The 9,767-nt window shown below is 43.3% G+C and overlaps 1 pseudogene; it reads left to right on the top strand.

The window, feature by feature from the left end:
- Positions 1-253: 253 nt before the first annotated feature.
- Positions 254-3,492, top strand: LOC107276421 (F-box/FBD/LRR-repeat protein At4g00160-like; annotated as a pseudogene).
- The last annotated feature ends 6,275 nt before the right edge of the window (positions 3,493-9,767 follow it).

Below are 9,767 nucleotides of genomic sequence, written 5' to 3'. Positions count from 1 at the left end.
ATAAAAAAAATATAAATTCGAGCACTCACTGACATATGGATCCTACTATTTTTTCTAATTTTAAGAGCCATGTCAACACAATATAGATGTCACATCAGCTGAAACCGTCATCCAAACCACCTTGTGATTTAGTTGAGGGACACGTCATTGTTGGTATTATGGTTTGGGAATGAATTTCAGACTCGACGACAAACTGAAGGATCTAAAATGAACTTATTCCGAGGTAGGTAGAATCAGTGACGGACCGGATGGGCCAGCGCAGGCGGTGTCAACTGAATCAGATTGGGTCTCTGCTCGCCGGGGCTGCACGGTAAGCCTGAACAAATTCCGGCGATCCCCATTCCCTAAACCCTACCTAAACCCCTCCGCCGCTCTGGCCTCTCCGGCCGCGCCGCTTGCCGCCGGCGATGGAACCTGTGGCGCCGGCACCCAAGTTGCGTAGGTCCGCTCGATTACGGGGTCAGCAGGGCCCCGACCTCATCGGCCTCCTTCCCGACGCCATCCTCGGGGAGATCATCTCCCTCCTCCCCACCAAGGACGCCGCCCGCACGCAGGCCGTCTCCCACCGGTGGCGCCGCCTCTGGCGCACCGCGCCCCTCAACCTCGTGGCGGACGACCGGCTTCCACCCAGGAAGAGGATCGCGCCGCCGTCGTCTCCAAGATCCTCGCCGACCACCCTGGCCCCGGCCGCCGCTTCTCCGTCCGCGACCGGTACGCCATGGCTGACGGCTGGCTCCGCTCCGGCGCCCTCACCGCCCTCGACGGCGTGGCGCAGCCGCACCCGCTGCCGCTGCCCGCGCTGCGGTTCGCGCCCACCCTCCGCGTGGTCAAGCTCGGTTGGTGCGATTTCCCCAGCGGAATGGCACCGCGGCCGCATTTCCCTCGCCTCAAGCAGATCACGCTGTCCGACGTCAGCATCTCCGAGGACGCCATCCATGGCGTGCTCTCATGCTGCCCTGCATTGGAGAGCCTTCTGCTAGAGGGGAAGAGCTTCGGCGTTCGTCGCCTCCGCATCGCCTCCCAAACTCTCAGGAGCTTGGGCCTCTGTTATTCGTGGAATGCACGAGATGATGGCAGGTTGCAGGAGGTGGTCATCGTGGATGCCCCTTGCCTCCAGAGATTGCTTACACCTTATCTGAATAATGGTCCAGCGACCATCCGGGTGATTGCAGCGCCTAAAATGGAGGCATTGGGTTGGATTTCTGATGGCATATCTGAACTCCACCTTGGAACAACATATTTTCCGGTAGCAGCAAACCAATTCGTTAATGACGATTCATCATTGCTATGTGCTGGCTATTATTCTTGATATCTATGCCTTGTTATTTCTTCTTCTTCTTTTGCCAGAAAACGACTGCTGTCAACATGCCAAGCTCAATGCCAACAGTGAAGGTTTTGGCTCTTGTCTCTGATGGCCCTAATCTGGATGCAGTTGTTGATTTCCTCAAATGTGTCCCATGCTTGGAGACGCTGTATATCACTGTGAGTATTTCCCTTTTTGTTTCGCTCACTAGATGTAGGATCGAATAGCAATAACTAAGCCAACCAAAAGGGGGGTGAATGGTTGGTATCCCCAAAGACCGAAAACTTTTAGCGGATATAAAAGTTACCCTCGAATTTGACGGAGATCGGTCTGACCGAGATTGATCTGCCGGTCTGACCGTGTGGATGCCGCCGGTCTGACCGCCGATGTTGCCTGCCGCACCTGTCGCCGCCGCCGGTCTGACCGCCGTGCTCCCGCCAGTCTGACCGCCGCTTGCCGTCGGTCCAACCGCCGGTGAGTTGTCGGTTAGACCGCCGAAACCCGATGAAACACAAATCAAAGAACTCTTAAAGTGGATGACGACTTTATTACTTCTCTCTGTGTTTACAAAGTGCACCAACAACACTCCTTAAAAAATTTCGACTAAACTCGAAACCCTAACTCAAAACTCAACTCAATTGCTCTCAAAAGCGATACAAAAGCGATACCGGGAAGCCTCACACTCCCCCTCTATTTATACCTGAGGTAGGCAGCCTAAAGCCACGAACCAAATTCATACTAGGAGTCCTAAACACCTTAGGAAACCCTCTAGTACAAGAAAGAAATTTTACATAACCAATCGTACCAAATTTGGACTTCTTCCAAATTCGACTCCGCATCCCATACGCACACAATAACTCCATCGTAAGCCATATGGAATCTCCATTAACCACGTGTATCAACTCTAGCCTAAGTATCCCGCATGATCTCTGACCACCACGGACGTCATCTTATCCCCAAGCCGACTCCCGGTCCATCACCGCAAATACTCTCCCGAGGCATCGAGTCACCTACACATGAAATAAACAAAGAAACCATATTCCGAAACCAAGCTATCTCCAACTTGACTCATTAGTAGCAAACAACAGTATTACATACGTATAGTATCCATCTAGAAGCCATAATCATGAAACAATCACGGATATCCAAATAAACAACCCGAAACCGAAACCGACACAGCGTCGGCCGGTCAGACCGTGGGCTGCGCCGGTCTGACCACGCAATACACACCGGTCTGACCGGCAACACCTACCCGGTCTGACCGGTCCACATAAAATAACAGCAGTATCCTGTAGATTCACTTGTGAAATCCAATCATCTCCAAAACCACTTCGTGAATAAATTCCAAATAACAAAACCAATAATCTCCAATGCCAATTGTTCATCACAGAATAATAATCAAAAACACCTTTGATTTTACACTAGATTGATTATAACCTTCCCAATTATTGCATTGCCAACTATTGTAGTTAGGCCATTCCCAACCCAATGACTAGGATAGTGTCCATAGCATTAAATAAGCTATCACCTAGGATGAAAAATGATGTGACAAGTGAATAAATGAGGAAAGAGAAGAAAACCATGTCTTGCATGAGACATGCTTTGTACACAATATCTAAGACATCATGTGAGATAAGTAGTATTAAATTGAAGTATGGAATAATGGTGTTTGCATTGGAAGAGTAGTGTCTATTACTAGTTTCTTGATGATGTAGAGTTTATGGAAACTATGAATAATATCATGGGTTGGGAATAACCTATTAGCAACCACTTTAAAATGGTTTCTTCTTCATATTTACAGTCTCGCCCAGATAAGGTTATTAAAAATGCGCGGAGGTATGAGTGACCTGCTACATCCAATAGAATGCATCGAGCTCCATCTCAAAAAAGTGGTGGTAAGAAATTACGGAGGCAAGAGGCCAGATGTTGACCTTGTCTAGTTCTTTGTTTTGAACGCAAAAGTGCTAAGACAAATGGAGCTCGGTAGCCTTCCCAATTGCAATCAGAAATGGTTGGCTAATCAACACAGGAGACTTCAATTGGAAAATAAGGCTTCTCAAGATGCTCAATTTACATTTAAAAAAACCTCTTGGTGTAGATTCGTTAGCATTAGGCACACCCATGATTTGTCGATATCTGACCCCTTCGACCGCTCTTTGTGTTGATGCTGCTTCTGGTTTCGGTTATAGTGTGTTTGCAAAAGATATCTTCTATTTAAAGATTCGTTACTATGCAACGATGTCAGACTATGTCAACAAGTCATTGAGTTAACTCTATTTAAACCTGCATACTGCATGTATACATCCCTACAAGTGCATGTCTGGAAAACTGATTGGGACAAGGAAAATATAGACTGTGTTCTCTGGTCGGGCAGGCTGGACATGCATGGCTGGAGGGGAAACTGTATTAAGCACTCGGGTGGACGTCCACCCGTTTCTTGCATGTCATCTAAATGGTTATGAATTTTTTTTCAAAAAAATTGACATGATAGGTTAATATGTAATATATTACTTCATAAACATGCAAGTTCAAATTCGACTTCGACAAGTTGTAACAAAAATAACAAATTTAACTGTGAATATACGTATACTAGTTAGAGTTTATGGTTATGAAATTTTTTTCAAAAAATTTGACATGATAGGTTAATATGTAATATATCACTTTACAAACATACAAGTTCAAATTTGACTTCTACAAGTTGTAACAAAAATAACAAATTTAACTAATTTGTTATTTTTGTTACAACTTCTAGAAGTCGAATTTGAACTTGTATGTTTGTGAAGTGACATATTACATATTAATCTGTCTTGTAAATTTTTTTTTAAAATTTTTCATAGTTATTTAATTAACATGCAAGAAACGGGTAGACGTTCACCTGAGAATTAGAATCCATTCCCTGGAGGCTCTGCTCGATATAACTAGGTTTGTAGAAGACCCGTTTTGATACTACTTTTTGTTACCCTAATACAAGCTAGGTTACCTTTACGCTTATATTCCCATCTATATAAGGAAATCTAGAGATATAATTGCAATTCAAACTAAATAAACTAGGAAAAAAGGATAGAAATCAAATCTCTATGCCGCATAACTATCTATATGCTTATGCCTACCTACTCGGCCATTGCACCGGTCCAATTTTAAGTTTCTACCACTAATACATTCCCTGCCATGGATGTCCTATTTTCAGATATGGATATGGTAATTAAGAACTGCATACACCTTGAGCTATTACTAGACTAGCAGATCTAGTAATAGGGAAGGTAGTTGACTGGCAGATCTAGACTAGCCTGATCATCATGTATCAGCAGAGATGTATTTAATACACACAAATATATTCAAATTGTTGCTGCAACATCAAGTATAGTCAATTCTTGTTTAGACACCATTTTGAACACATGTAAAATGTGGAAATACATGATGCTACTACGTCTCTTTATTTTCTTGTACATGTATGGGCATATATTTGTATTATCATATGCACATGGGATGTTTGGTGTTTTCTATTTAAATATATAAGTCGGTTGTGTAATCTGGGTATTAGTTTTAGCATATAAGGTCGGATTTCGATAAAGCAACACTTGTATTTCCTTGTAGTGTGGATATTAATGCTAGACTACAGTTTTGGATTTAAAAACTGTGGCACTCACTAGTACAGATCCTACCATCTGTGACGGCCCATAACAAGACTTGAATTTGCGGGCCGTCACAAGGAAGTAATCTCAATCGGGCCGTGGTATATGGTCGCATAGCCATGGTATATCGGATCGATACTAAAGCCCGTCACGGATGACACTTATCTGTGATGGGCTATAGTTGAGGCCCGATTGAGATGAGGGTTCCATATCTCAATCGGGCCCTAAAAGAAGCCCGTCACAGATGAGGGTCATCTGTGACGGGCTCCAACTAGAGGCCCGATTGAGATAAGTTTATTGCCCGTCACAGATGACACTCTTTTTTGACGGCCTTTTATTAAGGCCCGATAGAGATTACTTGTATGCCCGTCACGGTTGATTGTTTTAGAGTCGTTACAGATATTTGTTGCATAGTATAAATACCCCCCACCACCTAGTGTAAATGTATCCCACTGTTTACTATTTTGGTGGGAGGCTGTAGGGGGCGATTTTTTGTCCTTTTTCCAAGGAAAACAGAAATTAAATTCCCAAAAGTGATCAAAATGGATCAATCAAGTGAGTAATATAAATCATTAATTGAGCAATTTCATCACGTCTTACTTTTGCAATACTGATCTTATAATATGTGCCTCTAATTTTTTTTTGTAGCAATTGATCGAAGTTGGATGTATGCCAAAAATTTGAAACGTCATTCTACGGAGTACCGAAAGGGCGTAATAAATTTTATGAACGCTGCGGAGGAGGATCGGATAAGAAGAAACAGTGATTACATGTGTTGTCCATGTGCAAATTGCAAGAACGAGAATATGTTTGATAGCGGAGAGGACGTACACGGTCATCTGATACAACGAGGATTCATGGAGGGCTATACATGTTGGGTGAAGCATGGAGAGCAAGAATCAGGAAGTGGAGCAGCAGCAGACAGAAGTGGTGCGCATAATCAGGAAGATGAAAATGAGTATGACATGTTTATACCTTCTCCATTGGGCGGTGAAATGGTTGATGTGGATCACGATATGCTGCAAGACATGTTATGTGACGTTGAGGACCCAGCCCAGAATGAGAGAGATGGAATGAAATTCAGCAGGTTGGTAAGTGATTCCGAGACGCCTTTGTACGCTGGATGCAAAGCAAAACACACTAAGTTGTCAGTTACCTTGGACCTAATGAAGCTGAAGGCAAGTAGTGGATGGACAGACAAGAGTTTCACAGATCTTTTAGGAATTTTGAAGGCTATGCTTCCTGTTGAGAACACATTGCCCGAGACGACATACGAAGCAAAGCAGGTTCTGTGTCCACTGGGGTTAGAGGTCCGTAGAATTCACGCTTGTCCCAACGACTGCATATTGTACCACAAGCAATATGCGGACTTGGATGCTTGTCTTGTCTGCAAGGCTTCTCGATACAAGCGAAAGAAAAGTGCTGACGAAGGAAATAAGTCAAAGAGGGGTGGTCCGGCAAAGGTTGTGTGGTATCTACCTATCATTGATCGTTTCAAGAGAATCTTTGCCAACCCGAACGAAGCGAAGTTAGTACGTTGGCACGCCACGGAAAGAAGGAATGATGGTATGCTTAGACACCCAGCGGATTCGATTGAATGGAGGAATATAGATCGAAAACACAAAGACTTTGCTGCCGACCCTAGAAACATGAGGATATGTCTTTGTACGGATGGCATGAATCCTTTCGGTGACTTGAGTAGTACTCACAGCACTTGGCCAGTTCTTATTGCGAACTATAACCTCCCGCCATGGTTATGCTTTAAACGGAAATATATTATGTTGTGCTTGTTAATCCAAGGTCCAAGGCAACCCGGCAATGATATCGATGTATTCCTGGAGCCTGTTATCGACGATCTGGAGATTCTTTGGAAAGAAGGTGTGGAAACTTGGGATGCATATGGTCAGGAGAACTTCAAGCTAAGAGTTCTATTGTTCTGCACCATTAATGACTTCCCTGTACTCGGTAATCTTTCCGGACAAACTATAAAAGGAAAGAAGGCATGCTCCGATTGCAAGGAACATACACGAAGCCGGTGGCTGAAGAAATCATGAAAGATGGTATACATGGATCACCGGAGGTGGCTCCCGCTACGTCACACATTTAGAAGAAAGAAGAAAATTTTTAATGGTAAGAGAGAACTTCAGCCTGCTCCCAAAGATTTGTCCGGAGATGAGGTCCACAATATGGTCAAGGACATAAGCAATGAGTTTGGGAAGAAAAGAAAACGTAGCAAGACAAAGGAGAAGGGTATGTGGAAGAAAAAATCCATATTTTGGCGGCTACCTTACTGGAAAGATCTTGATGTCCGTCATTGCATTGATCTCATGCATGTAGAAAAGAATGTGTGTGAGAGTTTGGTTGACCTGATGTTGAATATTCCCGGGAAGACAAAGGACGGGTTGAACACGCGCCTTGATCTACAGGACATGAATATTCGCAGCGAACTCCAGCCCATACGAGATGCAGAGACAGGTAAAGTGTACCTCCCTCCAGCCTGCCACACACTGTCGAAGGATGAGAGGATCGCAATGTTATCATGCTTGAAGGATATTAAAGTTCCATCGGGCTATTCAGCGAGGATAAGTCAGTATGTTAAATTGGACGATCTAAAACTTGTTGGAATGAAGTCTCACGATTGCCACGTGCTAATCACACAAATCTTGCCAGTTGCTATCAGAGGCATTCTACCACCGAAAGTGCGTCACACGATCCAACGTCTGTGCGCCTTCTTCAATGCAATTGGACAGAAGGTTATAGATCCAGAAGATCTAGATGGGCTGCAGACCGATATTGTGAATACCCTCTGTCACCTGGAGATGTTTTTCCCACTGTCTTTCTTTGATATAATGGTTCATCTCCCTGTTCATCTGGTGAAGCAAGCAAAACTATGTGGCCCGGCTTTTCTAAGGGAAATGTGGCCGTTTGAAAGGTACATGGGAGTTCTGAAGTCGTATGTTCGTAACAAAGCTAAACCCGAGGGGAGCATCATTGAAGGTTACACGACCGAGGAGGCTATTGAGTTCTGTGTCAATTAAATGTCCGATTCCGATCCTATCGGAGTTCCAGCGTCTCGTCACGAGGGAAGGTTGTCAGGTGTTGGCACAATCGGAAGGAAAAGAATTAGGCCCGATCAAGCGTCGTACGCGCAGGCTCATTACGCTGTGCTCCAACATATGGCAGAAGTTGGCCCATACTTTGAGGAGCACTTAGCGAAAATCCGAGATGAGAACTTGGGGCGATCTGATGCATGGATTAACAGAGAACATAATTCTCGGTTCAACGAATAGTTCAAGAATCGTGTGACAATGTCCACGGATGTCCCAAATGAGACAATACAGTTGTTGGGGATGGGACCGTCTTGGACCATAGACACATGGCAAGGATACGATATAAATGGATACACATTTTACACCGTCGAACAAGATGACAAAAGCAGAGTGCAAAACAGCGGCGTCCGTATAGATGCATTCCAGGATCAAGTTGGGTCAAACACATACTACGGCCGCATTGAGGAGATCTGGGAGCTAAACTACGTCAAGTTCAAGGTTCCTTTGTTCCGGTGCCGTTGGGTGAATCTACGCACTGGTGTCAAAGCCGACAAGGAAGGTTTCACTTTAGTAGATCTATCTAAGGTGGGATACGCCGATGAACCATTTGTACTTGCGAAACAGGTCGAGCAGATATTCTACATAAAAGACCCTTCAAACAAGAAGATGCACATCGTGAGGGATGGAAAGCGCCGAATTGTAGGAGTTGACAACGTCGTCGATGAAGAAGAATACAACCATAATCTTCATGTAAGACCTCACATTGACCTTGACGATGATCCCCAAGAGCCTGTGGCATATGCTCGTTCAGATCATACCGAAGGCATAACCTTGTGACTGATGCATTTGTACTTATCTATTGTAATGAATGAAGTATTTTGTTTTATTGCGAAGACTTGATATGTGTAGTCATTAATATGGCTAATTTTGTTTTATTACAAATGACCAAAATAAAAGTGGTAGATCGTGATGAGAGGATCAACTTTGTTGTTGACCATATTTCAATTTGAAATCATTTAGTATTTACGAATGCTGTTAATTAGATTTGTCATATTGTCGAAATCAATTTCAAGCTGTTGGGAAAAAAATTATATAGAATAATGACCAAAATAAAAATATTAGATCTTGAAAGGCTCTACAACTTTGTTGTTGACCATATTTCCATTTGAAATCTTTTACTATCCGAAAATGTATTATGACTAATAAAATGAATTATTACACAACTGCTATATATTTTGCACTCACAACAAATGAAAGATGGAAAATGAGTCATCGGTGACGGGCCTTAGTTTACGGCTGATAGAGATTAATCTATCTCAATCAGGCTTTGCCGTACGGCCTGTCACAGATGACTCATCGGTGACGGGCTCCATACTAATGCCCGATTGAGATGGCATTCAGGCCCGTCACGGATGACTCATCTGTGACGGGCCCTAAGATAATGCCCGATAGAGATAGATTAATCTCTATCGGGCTTGAACTAAGGCCCGTCACCGATGACTATTTTTTCATTTCCCAGATAAGTCTTTATATTTGTGAGTACAAAATATATAGTTGCTGTATAATAATTCATTTTATTAGTCATAACACATTTTCGGATAGTAAATGATTTCAAATCGAAATATGGTCAACAACAAAATTGATCCTCTCAACAAGATCTACAACTTTTATTTTGGTCATTTATCTATATAACTTTGTTTCTAACAGCTTGATATTGATTTTGACAATATGACAAATATAAGCATCATTTGTAAATACTAAATGATTTCAAATGGAAATATG

This window comes from Oryza sativa, chromosome 7 (genome assembly GCF_034140825.1).
Source record: "Oryza sativa Japonica Group chromosome 7, ASM3414082v1".
NCBI lineage: Eukaryota > Viridiplantae > Streptophyta > Magnoliopsida > Poales > Poaceae > Oryza > Oryza sativa.
This window is presented reverse-complemented; position numbering and strand designations above follow the sequence as displayed.